The 17891-nt window shown below is 38.9% G+C and overlaps 1 long non-coding RNA gene across 2 annotated transcripts in view; it reads right to left on the bottom strand.

The window, feature by feature from the left end:
* Positions 1-809: 809 nt before the first annotated feature.
* The window catches only part of LOC116586364, a 40101-nt gene continuing 23019 nt past the window's right edge, over positions 810-17891 (bottom strand). For both annotated transcript variants that reach the window (XR_004284007.1, XR_004284006.1), the window contains exons 3-5: positions 4232-4358; positions 2719-2801; positions 810-971 (exon numbers count right to left, since the gene is read on the bottom strand). This is a non-coding gene — a long non-coding RNA (uncharacterized LOC116586364). The remainder of the gene's footprint in view (positions 972-2718; positions 2802-4231; positions 4359-17891) is intronic.

Raw genomic sequence — 17891 nt, 5'->3', positions numbered from 1 at the left:
TGAAAGCTGTCAGCCAGGAACAATGTATGCATAACCCAGGGGATGAGAAACCGGGTCAACAAACATCATGTAGTCAGGAAACATTGTGGTTTCTTAAGTTAACTGCTAATGCATTATTTTAGGTAGAAACCTCCTTTTGCTCTGACAGGGCTACTTTTAAAAGAGCTTTTCCCCTGAAACCTTAGGTAGCATGGAATTGTCATCAAGAAATAATTTTTCATCTTTGAAATGTTTGCTTATTTCCTTAGTGAATTTTTGCAATGTGACTCTTGTTGTATCTTTTTCCTACCTTTACAGATATAATGGAGTTTTTAAAAATTGCTCACTTTTTTTTTTTTTTGCCTCCAGTAAGATACATTTTATACTCATTTTGAGTTCCACTTAAGATGTGGTTAAAACCAGCCAGTAGTGTTTAGTAGTTAAAAATAGTGCACATGAAAAAGTGTTCATCATCATTAGCCATCAGGGAGATTCAGATCAAAACCACATTGAGATACCATCTTACACCAGTTAGAATGGCCAAAATTAATAAGGCAAGAAACAACAAAGCTGCTTTGGAAAACAGTGTGGAGATTCCTCAAAAAATTGAAATTAGAGCTACCCTATGACCCAACAATTGCACTTCTGGCTATTTACGCCGAAGATACTCTCTACCTGCCTCTCTGCCTATTTGTGATATCTGTCTGTCAAGTAAATAAATAAAATCTTAAAAAAAAAAAAAAAGAGTCTCTTATGGTTTGTCTCCCTATTTGATTTCATCTTATTTTATTTTTTCCTATCTTCTCCTATGATCCTCTGTTTTGTTTCTTAAATTCCACATATGAATGGTTTCATATGATAACTGATCTTTCTCTGAATTGACTTGGCAGAATACCTTCTATTCCACCCACATCATTGCAAATGGAAGATTTCATATTTTTGGATGGATGCACAATGTCCTTTCATCCAACAATTCCACTTCCCAAACAGGTCTGCAAAGATGGAAGAATGGTCACTGCATTGTTTATAACAGCAAAAAGTTAGAACTAACAAATCTTCATCAGTAGGGATTATAAAAAGTGTGGTTACATACATGCAGTGGAATACTATATTGTCATTTTTAAAATGTAGTAGATACACATATCTGGACTCTGAAAGATGTTTAGATATATTATTATTAGAAAATTACTGAACAGAATATACAGTAGAAACCATTTGGTAAAAATATCAAGTCATCATATGTAATAGATAACATATTAGATATTATGTATTGACATTACATAATACATATAATACATAATATTTAATGGGTATATAAGCTAGCTATATACACTAGGTAATATTATCAAACTTTTCACAGTAATTATTTCTATGACTATTGTGAGTTACAATTATAGGAGATGTTTGTTCTCCTTTATTCATTTCTGCATGTAAATTGTTTTTAGTAAGCATGACAATTTATAATACATTATAGTATAATACATACAGTTTATGATATGAAGTACATAAAATTTTGGTATTGATGAAAGACTGGAAGGAAATACACTGACACGATTATAATGCTTGTTTCGATAGAACCGTGAAAGATTGTCACAATTTTTTTGTGCTAGACGGGTGCCTGTGTGGCTCAGTTGGTTAAGCATCTGCCTTTGGCTCAGGTTTTGATCCCAGAGTCCTGGAATAGAGCCCTGCACCAGGCTCCCTGTTCAGTGGAGAGCCTGTTTCTCCTCATGTTCTCTCTCACACCTACGCCCTTTCCCTCTCTCTCAAATAAATAAATCTTAAAAAAAAGTTTTTGTGTGCTGTAATAACTCCATGTATAATTCCAATCTCATATGTTAATGCTCTGCCTTTGTAATTAAAAAATAAAAAGGTAGAAAAAGGAGGCAGGGAGTCAGACAATGAGTTGTTAAGGATTGGATTAGGTCATTAGGTCACACCTAAACATCTTCTAGCTTCAGTTCGCTCTCTTTAGTCACTGAGAATGTTACATTTTCAGAATGCCAAAAGTGCAATTTAGTGGATCAGTTTCTTCTTTAAGAAGGCCCAATTATGGGAGAAAAGGCATTAGAGATAAATATACGAATTGTTTTTGCTGGAGGGTTCCACCAAATGTGTTCTTACCTGGTGGTAATCATATTTCCTAATTTTGCCATTTGATCATATAAACTGCTGGAGCCAGAGTCCCTCATAGCAGAGGACACTCGCTCCTGAGGCATGGCTTCTCCATTTGTTTGTAAGGATCCATCAGTGCATGTGATTACAAGCTAGAGTCGATTTTACTTCATTTATTTTATTTTTTAAAAAGATTATTTATTTATTTGAGAGAGGGATAGTGCACATAAGCTCAAGTCTGGGAGGGGCAGAGGGAGAGGGGAAGCAGGCTCCCTATTGAGCAGGGAGCCAGAAGCAGGGCTAGATCCCAGGACCCCGGGATCATGACCTGAGCTGAAGGCAGACGCTTAAGGGACTGAGCCACCCAGGTGCCTCTAGAGTCAATTTTATTTACTTTATTTTATTTATTTTATTTTTTAAAGTTTTTTCAGTGTTCCCAAGATTCATTTTTTAGAGTCAATTTTAAACAAATAGTGGCTTTGGTAAATTTCTAGAGCATCGGAGTTTTGAGGCGGTAAGTCCTTCAGCCCTGTGATGTCAGCTTACTTCTCAGAAGAACTCCCAGCTCAGATTTTCCCAGAAATCTGACCATCTGAGGCAAAGATGTAGACACCAGCTCTTTACCTTGAGGATTCCTTTTGCGGTAAACTCTCTTGTGGGCAAATTTTAATACGCCAAGAAAACTTCTGCAGCAGACTTTGGTTGTCCTAGAATTTGAATTTCATAGATCACAGTTCATAAAAGGTCCCCCTCATAGGAGGCTCCTACCAGGACCCCTGTTTTCCCTGCATATACAGTTCTTGCTGATTTTCTACTTTTCTAATAAGAGAGGGAATAGAGAAGAGGGATCAATAATTGGCAGCCAGACCAAAATCCACAAGTTACCAACAAAGACCACAGCAGGTGGGATTTGCCACAAAACCAGAAAGACAACCAGAATTATGGCATTTGAGTCAGCAAATAGCAGTATCATTTAGCAAGACGCTTGTTGCTGATGGAAAACCATTTCATAGATGGAAAATCGTCAAATTGTTTCACTCTTTTGCTGCTGTGTTTTTAATTGGCGGGCCCTAAGGCTTTGTGGCATGAGTTCCGAATACATAAATAAACTCATTTCATGTCATAAAACCTTTTCAAATGGCAAAATTAGGAAAGGAGAGTTGATTCAAATGCCACAGAGACAAAAAATGTGTTTTTCCGGGACAAAGGAAAATGAGTGATTTAAGTTTGTGGCAAATTTTAGTCTCGTTGCGCACCCACACAAATAATCTTTTTTAAAAATTATATTCAGCACTTGGGTACAAGTACATAGTGTCCCCAGGAAGTTCAAATGTCTATTATCATTATTAATACCCTTGTTTTTCTCACTCGCTCATTGCCAAATACAACAAGGAATTAAACCCAAGCTACTGCGGCAAATGGGCCAGGAGCATGAGGATCCTAGATAGAAAAGGCCTGGTCAGCTTTTCCGTTTCCTATAGGGCGGGTTCCTTCTCTCGTAAGGATGGCTTCTTGGAAAAGGTTACCACAGTGTGTCATACTGACAACTGTCTGATTTCACCAGGTAAAAGAGTTTCCTACATTTCCTTGGTTATGTTGGAAACACTCTTAAGATAGTAGTTACCTGCTTAGCAGTCAAAAGAGAAAGGGATCCAGAGGGATGCCACTATCTCAGGGGCTGTGTTTTCCCTCTGGAGATGCAGCCTCCATCTGGGGTCAGGTGTGATTTTGTGTTGTTTTCTCTGGGGGTTTTGCACAGAGTTCTCCTATCTTTGTAGACTTGTCTCAGTCTGTTCTCAGAACGGAGACTAAAGCAGTCCCCGAGGTATGCAGCTTTCAGCTCAAGTGGCCAAAGGAATGTCCCAACCAGGCATTTCTACCAGTGAGGCAAGCGAAGGGATTCTTTCTACTTTTTGGAACCTCACTGAGCTGTGGAAGGAAGAAATGAGTATGGTTTCCTTTTTTCTTCTTCTTTTTTTAAAAGCTGAAACAGGAGCAGGATTGTAGCTGTCACAAGCTGACTAAATATTTTTTTACAACACCAAAGCCTTTAAAATCCTTGGAACGCTTGTGAGAACTAATGTTTATGTTGGGACCTTTACATTAATTGGGAGGGGGTCCTGTGTGTCCAACTTACATGTGCACCGTGCCAGCCATGGCCGCTGCCGGGCCTCCACATCTGAGGAAGGTAAGGCGAGAAAATCATTCAATCCACCGTCTGGAATAACTTAAGACTGCAGAGAAGTCGACTTCAGCCCAATGGTCTGAAAATGGACGAATCAGAATGAGGTTTGCAGCAAGCCCAAGAACGTCCTTGACATTCAAACCACACACCCTAGCTTCCCTGACTACCAGACTCGTAATTCTACTCTGTCTCTCTGCCTGGGGAAGTTCTGTGCAGTGTCAGAATTCAGCCAATAGGCCTCAAAACCCTGGGAGGATTCTATTTCTTAAAGATAAATCTAAGACCTAGTTGCAGAGGGTTGATTTCAATCTTCTCCCTTAATAGAAGCCACCAAATAAAAATATATAGAAAAATGGAGACGATGTGGCTTGAAAAATTCACTTTAATCTGATTTATACCGGGGTGACTTAGCATTTATCCAGTAATCGGTTTTCAAGTTGAAACATTTTTTTTAAAAATGAATCTATGGATCAGTTCACTGGAATGTTCACCAGCTACTCGTTTGCACATATTAAATATTAGCCTTTAATAGGGTTGCTGAGCCAGTTTACATGTGAATTGACCCTGAGGAAATCTGAGTGTGACTGTAAAGGTCATGACCATAATTTAGAAAAAAGACAAAAAGGTTGTCTTCCTTTGGTTACTCTGTAGGGTTAGCTTTTGTGTGGGAAATATCCCTGGCTATTATTGTCAAAGTATAATTTTTAAACATCGAAAAATGGCATTTCATATTTATTTACCTTGGTAACTGGGGCACCATCAGGATGGTCAAACTGAAAGGAGAGGAGTGGAGAGGAGAATTCAAGGACAGGATTCAAGGGATTGAGTATATGCGGTTTAGGAAAGAAAGAATCCAGGAATCAGATTGCTAAGTTAGGTGTTGTTTTGTTTTGTTTTGCTTTAAAACTGATGGGAATGCAACATGGTACAGCCACTCTGGAAGACAGTTCAGCAGTTTCTCACAGGGCTAACCATACCCTTACCATGGGATCCAGCAATCACAAATGAACTGAAAGTTCATGTTCCCACAAAAACCTGTACACCCATATTTATAGCAGCTTTAAAAAAGAAAGATTATTTATTTATTTGAGATAGAGCATGCACACAGAGGGAGACGCAGACTCCCCGCTGAGCAGAGAGCCCTATATGAGGCTCAATCCCGGGACCTTGGGATGATGACCCAAGCTCTAGGCAGATGCTTAACTGACTGAGCCACCCAGGTGTCCTGATATAGCAGCTGAATTTATAAGGGCCCCAAAGTGGAAACCATCAAGATGGTTTCACAACAGGTGAATGGAAAAATAACCGGATATATCCATACAATGAAGTATTACCACGAAAAACAAATGACACAAAAAGACATGGGGGAACTTTAAATGTATATGACTAAGAGAAAGAAGCCAGTCTGAAAAGGCTATATATTCTAGGATTCCAACCATCTGGCGTTTGGAAGAGGCAATAAAAAAATCAGTGGTTTTGGGGCGCCTGGGTGGCTCAGTCGTTAAGCGTCTGACTTCAGCTCAAGTCATGATCCCAGGGTCTTGGGTTTGAGCCCTGCATCGGGCTCTCTGCTCAGTGGGGGGCCTGCTTCTCCCTCTGCTGTTCCCCTGCTTGTGTTCCCTCTCTTGCTGTGTCCCTCTCTGTCGAATAAATAAAATCTTTAAAAATATCAAATCAGTGGTTTGCACAAGCACACACACAAACTCACATTTTGTAAAAACAGGAAGAAAACTGTAGAAGAATGCACCCCTGAGATACATGATTATCTCTGGGAAGAGGAGTAAGACAAGAAATGAGAGATAGAGGATACAGATTAACTTTTTCCTCTTATATTTTTGCATTATTTTATTCCTTGTGTATATACATATTAATTCAATAATTGAGGAGAACAACTCACTAAATGATAAACAAAAAATTTTTTCTACTTATTATCACAGGAAAAAAAAAAGATCAGTGGTTGCCAGGGATACATGGAAAGTAGAAAGGTTGAATAGGTGAAGCATAGGACACTTTTAGGGCAGGGAAACTATTCTGTATGATATGTGAATGGTGGATACGTGACACTATGCATTTGCTAAATTCCACAGACAGTACAACACAAAGAATGATCCATAGAGTAAACTATGCACTCTAGTTAAAAATAATGGATCAATACTGGCTTGTTGCTTGTAACAAATGTTCCCACACTAAGCATGATATTACTAATATGGGAAACAGTGGAAGTCCAGACAAGGAGAGCAAGGATACACTCCACTGTCTGTACTGTCTGTTCAGTTTATCTGTAAACCTAAAACTGCCAGAAAGTAAAGTCTATTAACTTCAAAAAACCTGTTGAATGTCCTATGGGTTAACAAAACCGTAATTTTTGAGATTCCTTTTTCCACCCAACAGAGATTATTTACAACTCTCCTCTACAAAAAGTCATTTGCCACTTATCAGTCTTCTATAGTTTATGTCTGGTCCTAAGCAATAACAAATAGTAAGTTAAACAAAGGTGCATTTCCCTAGAGAACTGTGAAATATGTGGGTAGGCCTGTTATACAATGCCAGGATGACACTGAAGGGAAGAGGCATATCGTCCTTGTGCCATATTTAAAAGTGTCAAGTATTTTTTTCTTAGTATTATAACATATCCTATTTGCTAAACAATTTTGTCACACTCTTGGTCAATCTTGCAAATAAGTTTCCAAATTAAGAATTAGCTCCTTGGGACACCTGGGTGGCTCAGTTGGTTGGACGACTCTATCTTCGGCTCAGGTCATGATCCTGGAATCCTAGGATCGAGTCCCACATCCGGCTCCCGGCTCCACAGGGAGTCTACTTCTCCCTCTGACCTTCTCCTCACTCATGGTCTCTCTCACTGCCTCTCTCTCAAATAAATAAATAAAATCTTAAAAAAAAAAAAAAGAAAAAAAAGAATTAGCTCCTTATATCAGCCAGAGCCCAGTCAGGAGTCAGATACCATACCAATTATTTTAATAAATAATTAATTTATCTAATAAATAACTTAAATAATACATAATCTGCCAGTTATTTAATATAAAGACAGATGAGCAAGTGCTGGAAATCAGAAACACGGAAAGAGAACATGAAGATACCATAGAAGTAGCAACTTCAGGCAGTGATTATCACAGAAGTAGTAATTTCAGGACTGTAGGAACAAAGGGTGGAACCTGGAATATTACAATTTAGAAGCTCAGGAAGCAGAGACTAAAGATCTAAGGGTGCCTTAGGAACTCGGAGGAGGGACCCAGAATTACTAGGAGCCAGATCTCTGAAGTGGGGGTGTGATTGGATGGTATGGCATCACTGAGGGATTCAATAAAGCCAGTTGTGGGTATGTGGACCACCTGCAGACTGGAATTAACTGTGGCTACTGGAAGGGACTGACACTGCCGGGATGAAGGGCTGTTTGCAGGGTGACATTGATGACGTTGATAGGAACAGGAAACAAACAGGAAGGAGCAAGTGACTTGTTCCCCTAGCGCCTCCTATTGGCAGAACCTGCAAAGCGCAAAACGGCAAAAGAGAATTGTGCTTTGGTTCACAAAGCAGTGACTAGAAGCCGGAATTTGAGGCTGAGACAAATGCTTAACAACCAGCACTCTGCTTTAATTGGGACGCTTAGAAATTAATAAATTTGCTGTTGTGGAAAAGCGTGGGCTTGGGGGCAGTCAGATCTGGTTTTTGAACGCAATTCAAATACGTGCTTGCATGTTACTCTAGGCAAATACTGTATTGTCTTTCATTTGTCTAAGCCTCAGTTTCCTTATATGAAAACAGGGACAAGAATATCTATCCATAGGGCTTTTGTGAGGATTGAATAAGGTCAGGTATATAAATTGCCTAGAGTGGTGGCAGAGCCAGGCAAACTCAGGCCGTGGGACTTAATCTATTAATCACAATATACACTGGCTTTCCAATCTATGTGGGGCATTACTTGGTTGGTCAAAAATAATACAGTTCAGGTGGGTGGAGGACAAGTGTATGTGGTTATTAAAAAGCAACATAAGGAATCTTTATGGTGATGGCACTGTGTGTATCTTGACTGTGTGGTGAGAACACTAAACTATATAGATGGCAATGTGGTGTAAACAGTAGGGAAATAGATCATCTCTGGATTGTATCGATGTCAATATCCCAATCTGAGCTACAGTTTTAGAAATTGTTACCATTGAAGGAAACTGGGCAAAGCCTACAAGGAATCTCACTGTATTATTTCTTATAACTGCTTGTGGATCTATAATAACCCCAATTAAAGTTTCATTTAAAAATAATAATATTGCTTATTATTGATGCTGAGACTGACTTCTATGATGCCCCTACATTAACTGCAAAATGAGGAAAGTATCAACTAGGGATATATTCATGTCACACTAAACATTTTAAACCATGTTTCTAGGGACAGAAAAATGAATAGTTTGAGGTTTTGATGATAATGGATTTAACTTTATAAACATAGGTAAAAGCTATATTACCCTCAAATGATATTTTGACCTATAAAACTTAGTAAAGCAGATATTCTGAAAGATTTAGGACAATATCGCCAAAGATAAACGCAAAGCTTGAAGCAATACACACTGTTTAGTCTCTGACCCCGTTACCCCATTACTGAAAGTGAAACATGGCAGAAGTGGGCTCCAGATTACCAAAAGAGTCCTTTTTGGCCCAAATCGTCCAGAGATTTTACCTAAATTCTTCCCTTCAACTTGGGTTTAGACACGACCCATAAGTGAAGCTTTAATCATCATTCCAAATGTCAAGATAAAGTGACATCTCAAAGAAGCCATCCGGTTCCGCAGATTAAAAAAACAATGACTTTTAAAAGTATATGTTGAAAAGATCTTGCCAAACAGCTGAAGTAACAAATGAAATCTAGCTGGTTTCCGGCAGAGATTTATCATCTCTATCAGTGCATTTGTTCTTAAGCAAGCTGTAAGGTTCTTGTTTGGTTTGGTGGGTATCTGCTGTGTGACTGTGTTTGAAACAATCAGTTGTTCTGAATCAGCTCCTTGTTCTCTAAGGCTATCCTGTGATTAAAGACATATCTGAATGCATTTCTGTGCTTGTATCAGGCTTACTAGCTCAAGAAGTGACTGAGTAATAAAAACACAGGGCAGGTTTTTACAACCAAACAAAAACAGAATTATCCTGAGAACACATTACACATCTCACTGTGCCAGATGGTGTTGTTGCTCCTGCCTTTCCTTTAAGCTTGGAACATCTCTCTTGCCACTAAAACTGTCAGAAGCCGGAGGGCGGGGGGGAGAATGGACATAAATTCTTTTCTTGTTGGTTCCAGATCACCTCCCCATTTCATTTCATAGTAAACTGAAAATTTATGATAAATCATGCTATATTCTACCACATAATTCTACCATGAAATACAGTCAATCCCTCAGATAAAAAGGGCCACCACAAAGGGAAAAAAAAAACCCACTTCTTTTATTGAAGCAGTTGAATTAGCAACTTGTTTTGAACTCTAAACAATGGCATGCTATTATATTGCTCTGAACAGAGTGGGTGTTCCACATATTCTTGTTAATTATCCATGATAAGAAGTAAGAAGAAAAAAATCCACACAGGAGACTATCCCTGTTGGAATCTGATGAAGATGTGTAGCTTAAAAAAAATTCAACCCTTCTTTGAAAATGTTTCTATTATTGCTTTCATTTTAATTAAAAATCTTCTGTCTGTACAGCAAGAGCTATGAATTATAGCTCAGAATTTTCCAAGATACCTTACAATTGTCATAAGAGGTCAAACCACCAAAAAAGACAATGGAGTGAATTGAACAGGGGAGGAAATTGCATGCATGTCTGGGCTTCTTCCTCTCAGGCTCCCACAAGCTCTACGGAGCAGAAGCTGCCAATGGAGTACAAAGGTCTGCCCTTTGCTGCAAATAACTGTGCTATTCTGAGGGCATCAAGGCCTCTATAAGGCAATGAAGTCAGTGCATTTGTGAACTGAACTCAGTTATAAAGAATTTCAGATTCCAGCAAGGGAGTTTCTAGTGGACCATGCTAAATCAGGATGAATTCAGAATTAGATTAATGTCTTTATATAGCGGTTATGTCCTGAGAGGGGGCAGAAAGCAGGAATTCATAGTGGCCCTCCTTCTGATTTGGAACCCCAGAGACCAGTTAGTTTGGTCCTGATCCAAGCACATGAATATCCTTCTACTCCTAGTCAACTGTGTTAACAGGAACAGTTGTTAGGATGGGTAGAAAAGAGGCAAAAATTCATGCATACCCATCACTCCTGGAAAACCAAGTATAAGCCCTTTTCTGTAACAGAATTTTAACTAATAATCATACAATTCAGGGCAAAACTATCCAAAAATAACCTTTCTTCTGCCACTGTGATCATAGCATTCTGATGTTAAAGTTGGTGGGACCAATGTCGTTGTAGTTATTTACGTAGGCTGCTTATCCCCCAACATTCCTATTTTTGCCGATGGTACTATCACTTTCCTATCATCCAGCTTTGAAACCTTGAAGATTCACGTTAAAGTCTTCCATCCCTTGTCATATGTAACTAACCAATACAGTCAACATATTCTGTTTTATAATGTTCCAGTCACTGCCCTCTGAAAATTTATATTCTAACACTTTTTCATGTTATTCGTTTGCTCAAAAGCGTTCAGTGGCAAACACCTCTGGATTATTCAGTAAAAGTCTAAATTCAACCAAGTATCCACAGGCAATAAAAATCTGGCCTGGGGTTGTTCTTCCAAACTTATCTCCCAACATGAATTATACATTCCTCCCAAATGAGTCTATTCATTGTCCCTAAAACATGTGACCCATTCCTATTTCCTTTGCTTTTCCAAGGCTGCGTCCCATGCCCAGAATGCCCACCCTTGCGAGTATTAATCACGCGCCCTGGGGTTCTTAATTTCTCGTGTGGATAGCTTTTGCCTTCCTGGTGAATGTCCTGCTCAGTATCGGACTGCTCCTGCAACCCATGTACTTGGTTTCAAAGAGCTTCTTTATTAGGCTTAGCTTCTTTTTAAAGCTTTATTATTTGAAATGAGCAGAAAATGAGGGAATCCAGGCTGCAGTCTGTTATCGATTCTCACCCACTGATCTATGCATTGTGGAACCTGGTGAATTCTATATGATTACATGGCTTCTATATATGATAACATTTTATCCTAGGTGAAAAATACTCAAATATGGAATATTTTTGTCAGAAGGAGTGTAAGAGACTCTGTTAAACCTTCCTATTCAAAGTGAGGTCCACAAACCAGCAGCACTGTGTCATTGGAAGCCTGTTACAAATGTACAAGCTTGGATGCTGCCCATATGCATTTTAACAAGGTTCCTCAGGGAATTTGTGATTCGTGTGCACAGTGAAATCTGGGAAGCACGGGGACCTTGAGAGCCTACCTTGAGATCCAAAATGTTTGCATGACAAGATGAGAAGAAAGAGGCAGTGTGAGATAATGGAAATTATTCTGAAATAGGAACCAGAAGTTGTACATTTCGTGTCATTTACCAGTCGTAACCCTGGAAAAACCACTTAACCATTTTGGGCCTTGCTTTCTGATCTTTCCAATGGGAATAATCTCTCCCTGTTGTTTCATGGGGGTGGTTGCAAAGTTAGGGGGGAAAATGTGAAAGCGATTTAAAAAACATTTTGGGGCACCTGGCTGGCTCAGTGGGAAGAACAGGTGACTATTGATCTCAGGGTTGTGAGTTCCAGCCCCACATTGTGTGTAGAGATTACATAAAAATAAAATCTTCAAAAACCCCAAAGCATGTAAGGTTTACACACATTTAAAAAAAATTTTTTTTTTTTTTTTAAATATCCTTTCTCAGGATCACACAGCTGGTTTGTGGCAGAGTAGGGACCACAATCCAGCTCTTCTGACTTCTGTTCCAGTTCACTGTGAGAGAGGCTCCTGTCCCCACAAACTCAGGAAGGCTCTTGGCAATGATAAGAGGCAGCTGGAACAATCTTTTGAGAAAGGAATTTGATAATATGTCTCAAGAGTGTTTCAGTGTGTTAATACCCCCCAACCTAGTATTTTCTTTACTAGAAATCTAGCTTAAGGAAATAACTAAAGAATTTTAAGTAATTACATTCACTGCAGATTTACTTATAATAGAAACAAAACAAAACAAAACAAACAATGGCAAACAACTGGAAGGTCCAGTAGGGAATTGTTAAATTACAAATTATCATAGGATAGCACATGATGCATCTAGGAAAATTGGTTCTCTTCTTCCCATAGTTACTAGAGTCCAGAAGATACCAGTGAACCTATGGGAAGCCGTAAATGTCAACCAAAACAGATCTAGGTCCAAGCTGTCCCTGAGGTTAGAAAGCACCATCTACACCGTTCTGTAGATCCCTGCATATGACCTCTGGTGTTCCTCACATGACAAACTGGTCTACTTAGTTTTGTTCTCTGCCTCCAGGCCTGTCCCTAACATTTGTGAAACCCATGACAAGAATACAAATTAAAGCCCACATACCATATGTCTAAATAATTAAATCAAACCAACATACTGTAAATAACTTATTTTATCCTCCTATCCTTACAAACCTACTTTCATAGTGATCACTGGCTTATTTTCTCAGCATTACACTATCTAGCTCCAACCATGTCACTGCAAATGGCAAGATTTCATTCCTTTTCATGAATGAATAATATTTCACTGTGTATGTATGTACGTATGTGTGTGCATATGTACATATACACACCACATCTTCTTTATTTAGTCATTTATGGATGAAAATAGTTGGGCTGCTTCTATAATTTGGCTGTTATAAATAATGCTGCATTAACACAGGGGTGCATCTATCTTTTTGAATTAATGTTTTCATATTCTTTGGGTAAACACCTGGTAGCGAAATCGCTGGATCATATGGTAATTTTATTTTTAATTTTTTGAGGAGACCCCGTACTGTTTTCCACAGTGTCTGCACCAGTTTGCATTCTCACCAACAGTGTAAAGGGTTCCACTTTCTCCACATCCTCACCAACACTTGTTGTTTCTTGTGTTTTTTACTTTAGCCACTCTGACAAGTGTGAGGTGGTATCTCATTGTGGTATTTGATTGAGCATTTTGATTTGCATTTTCCTGCTGATGAGTGATACTTAGCATCTTTTCAAGTGTCTTTTGGCCATCTGGATGTCTACTTTGGAGAAATGTCTGTTCCTGTCTTCTGCCCATTTTTATTTGGGTTATTTATTTTTCAGGTGTTGAGTTGTATAAGCTCTTTATATATTTTGGATACTTAACCCTTTATCAGAGATGTCATTTGTAAATATCTTCTCCCATTCACTGGGTTTTGTTAGTTTTGTTGATTGTTTCCTTTGCTGTGCAGAAGCCTTTTATTTTGGAGTGGTCCCAATTGCTCATTTTTGCTTTTATTTCCTTTGCCTCAGGAAGACGTGTCTAGAAAAATGTTGCTACAGCCATTGTCAGAGAGAAATTACTACACATGTTCTCTTCTAGGATTTTTATGGTTTCAGGTCTCACATTTAGGTCCTTAATCCATTTTGAGAGTATTTCTACTTATGGTATAAAAAAGTGGTTCCATTTCATTCTTTTGCATGTAGCTGTCCAGTTTTCCCAGCACCATTTGTTGAAGAGACTGGCTTTTCCCCCATTGCATAATCTTGACTCCTTTGTCAAAGGTTAATTGACCATATAATTGTGAGTTTATTTTTGGGCTCTTTATTTTGTTCCATTGATCTATGTGTTTATTCTTGTGCTAGCAACCCCACTGTTTTGATTTCTATACCTCTGTAGTATATCTTGATATTTGGGATTGTGATGCCTCCAGTTTTGTTCTTTCTCAAAATTGCTTTAGGTATTTGGGGTCTTTTGTGGTTCCATACAAATATTGGGATAATTTGTTCTAGTTCTGTGAAAAATGTTCTTGGTATTGGTATTTTGATAGGGATTTCATTAAATCTGTAGACTCACAGGGACTGCATTAAGTGTATAGTTTATTTGGGATAGTATGGACATTTTAACAATATTTATTCTTCCAATCCATGAGCATGGCAAGTCTTTCCATTTATTTGTGTCAATCTTCAATTTCTTTTATCAGTATTTCATAGTTTTCAGAGAATAGGACATCCAACTCCTTGGTTAAGTTTATTCTTAGATATTTTATTATTTTTGGTGCAATTATAAATGGGATTGTTTTCTTAATTTCCCTTTCTGCTACTTCATCTTTAGTGTATAGAAATACAAGGATTTCTGCATATTGATTTTGTACCCTGTGAACTTACTGAATTCATTTATCAGTTCTAGTAGTTTTTTTTTTTTTGTGTGGCGCCTTTAGGGAGTTTCTATATATAGTATCATGCTATTGGCAAATAGTGAAGATTTTACCTCTTCCTTGCCAATATAAGTGCCTTCTATTTCTTTTTGTTGTTTGATTTCTGTGGCTAAGACTTCCAGTACTATGTTGGGTAAAAGTGGTGACAGTGGACACCCTTGCCTTATTCCCTTTTTTAAAAAAGATTTTATTTGTTTGAGAGAGAGAGAGAGAGAGAGAGAGCATGAGCAGGGCGGGGGGCAGAGGGAGAGGGAGAAGTAGATCCCTTGCAGGGAGCCAATGTATGACTCCATTCCAGGACCCTGGAATCATGACTTGAGCCAAAAGGAGACACTTAACTGACTGAAACACCCAGATTCCTCTCCTTGTTTTATTCCTGATCTTAGGGGAAGATTCTCAGCTTTTCACCATCGAGGATGATGTTAGTCATGGGTTTTTCATATATGGACTTTATTGTGTTAAGGTATATTCCATCTAAACCTACTTTGTTGAGCATTTTTATCATGAACGGAATTTGTACTTTGTCAAATGCTTTTTCTGCATCTATTGAAATGATCATATGGTTTTTATCCTTTCTCTTGTTGATATGCCTTTCCTTTTAATAATAGCTCATGGACAATTTTCTGTTTCAATGAAAGTAAATATGTATCATTTTTTTAAAAAAGATTTTATTTATTTATTTGACAGACAGAGATCACAAGTAGGCAGAGAGGCAGGCAGAGAGAGAGAGGAGGAAGCAGGTTCCCCGCTGAGCAGAGAGCCCGATGCGGGGCTCGATCCCAGGACCCTGGGATCATGACCTGAGCCGAAGGCAGAGGCTTTAACCCTCTGAGCCACCCAGGTGTCCCTGTATCATTATTCTTCATATCTGTAGAATATCCAATATATTTCTTTGTTCATTTATTCAATAAATATCCATATATGGACCTGGCACTGGAGATGCCAGGAGATGCTAGATTCTGGAGATGCAATCATAGGTAAGCAAGTCTTTGCAAAAACAAACTTACCATAATTAATTAAATTAGTTGGACAGTAAAGTTGTTTCTTCTATATAAACAAGTTATGGGGGGCCACCTGGGTGGCTCAGAGGGTTAAATTTCTGCCTTTAGCTTGGGTCATGGTCTTGGGGTCCTGGGATCAAGCCCCGCGTCAGGCTCTCTGCTTGGCTGGGAGTCTGTTTCCCCCTCTCTCTCTGCTTACTTGTGATTTCTCTCTCTGTGTCAAATAAATAAATAAAGTCTTTAAAAAAATAAAAATAAAGAGTTATGGGAGCACCTGGCTGGCTCAGTTAGTAAAACATGCAACTCTTAATCTCAGGGTCTTGAGTTTGAGCCCTGTTGGGTGTAGAGATTGCTTAAAAATAAAATCTTTTAGAAAAAGGGTTATGATAAACCCCCTGTACATAAATTCTTATGCTGCTGCTTGAATATTTTCTTAAAATAAATTCCCTGAAGCATTAATCAACCAAAAGTAAATATTTTAAAAATACTGAAACAAATGTGGATTAACTTCCAGAAATGTTCCAATGATGTTCCCATCAACAGCACTTATTGCTCCATATTCTTGCCAACACTGGGGACTAGTAAGTTTCCAAATCTTTGCCAATCTGATAGGCAAAAATTAAAATAAATGTTATCTCCCTTTCAACTGACAGCTCATATCTTTTGCCTTGGGATGGTCATCTTTTTCTTAGAGATTTGTAAAAATAATTATCTACATTAAAGAAATTGTCATGTATTTTACAAATATTTCCCAATTTTTTGTTTGTCTTTGGACATGGTTTGTATTTTGTCATAGTTTTGGTATTTTTAACCATATTGAAGTTAATTCTTTTCCCACATAAAACAATTTCTGGTGACTACTCATAACTTCTAATAGTGATGGCTAATTCATAGGCCTGTTGATTGGAAACACTTGGAAATCTCAAGATCGAGGTTTTTGTGTGGTGAAACACTAATACCAACTTGTAGATCTCTGTTGAATTCCTGGCAGGGCAAATGGGAAACCCTCAGGAGCATGCAAGAGGAAGAGTAGGTGATCTGAAAGTCTGTTCCTTCACGAGGGGAAGGAGTGGTTTCTGCTGGGTGGAAAATGCGAGCCAACTGATTTAAAGAAAAGGAGTGGAAAAGAGGTAACAACCAGTTTGGCTAAGAGAGGTCTGGAGAGGAAGATTGGGTGGAAAGAGGGAAAGAGATGTGGTGGCAGTGGTAAGGAGTGGAAATTTGGGGAAAGAGAAAGAGGTTTAAAGATAATTTTTAGGAAGTTTGTCAGTATGATAGCCAGTTTTCACAAAACCTGTGGCAACAAAAACCACATTACTCATCATACTTTGAAGCTGGACTTGGACATATTCTTGGTTCAAGGCAGGGGCTGGTAAATGCAGTGCCAGCCCAAGGCACCCACCTATATTTAAGCTCCCCATTGTGGTCACACTAAGGGTGATGCCCCAGCATTCAAACCATTGAAAACAATTAATCCAAGGCACTCATGGCGGCTACTCCCTTACCAGTGCTCTATTCAGGAATTGTGCCAATGAGATGCCAGGAAAGACTTCACTGGAGAAAAGCAAAGAAGAGTCTCTCCTGATCAAAGAGGACATGGAAGCCCGTTACCTCAGGTTGTGTGGCCTTGAGGGGAACTTGCCGTAAGAAGCTGAATGGGTGGGTAGTAGAGAGAAAGACAGAAAGAAGCTGGGTCCTTAAAAACATCAACAAACCACCGAATGCACCTTTCCTGAAAGTCTGCCCTACTTCTGCCCCATCTTAACTCTTTATTCCTGTGGAAGTCAGACTTTCTCTTACTTGCAACTAAAAACATTCTAAGTGACACATAGAGTGGAGTTTGAACAAGTTGGAACCCTGGCAAATGTACTGAATTCCTAAACATAGCAGCTGGACTTGCTCAGTCCGAATGTTTAGACTGTATCTTTTTTCAAGAGCCATTCTGAGTGGTTCCTGGAATATGCTGTGTTTTCTCCCACCTCAGGGTCTTTGCACATGCTGTTCCGTCTTTCTGGAACATTTCCTCCCTCTGCTCTTGTGACCCTGAGTCTGGCTCGACTTTAGTTCTCTATTAGACATTGAGGGCTCCAGAAAGATTTCCCTGGCCCCACAGGCCTGAGTGGGTGTTCCTCCGTGTGCCCCCACAGAGCTGTGTGCTTTCCTGGGTACAGCTTCTGTCAACTTGTAGTGACTTTTCTATAGCTCCCTGTGCAGCCAGGGACATATCTGCTTTGGTCACCATTATCTCTGCAGGGCCTGGCATATTGCCATATCATGTTTTCAACATTTGCCAGATGAATGAATCA

The sequence above is a fragment of the Mustela erminea genome, chromosome 3, assembly GCF_009829155.1.
Source record: "Mustela erminea isolate mMusErm1 chromosome 3, mMusErm1.Pri, whole genome shotgun sequence".
Classification (NCBI taxonomy): domain Eukaryota; kingdom Metazoa; phylum Chordata; class Mammalia; order Carnivora; family Mustelidae; genus Mustela; species Mustela erminea.
Note: the sequence above shows the minus strand (reverse complement) of the source record. Positions and strands in the feature narration are given on the sequence as shown.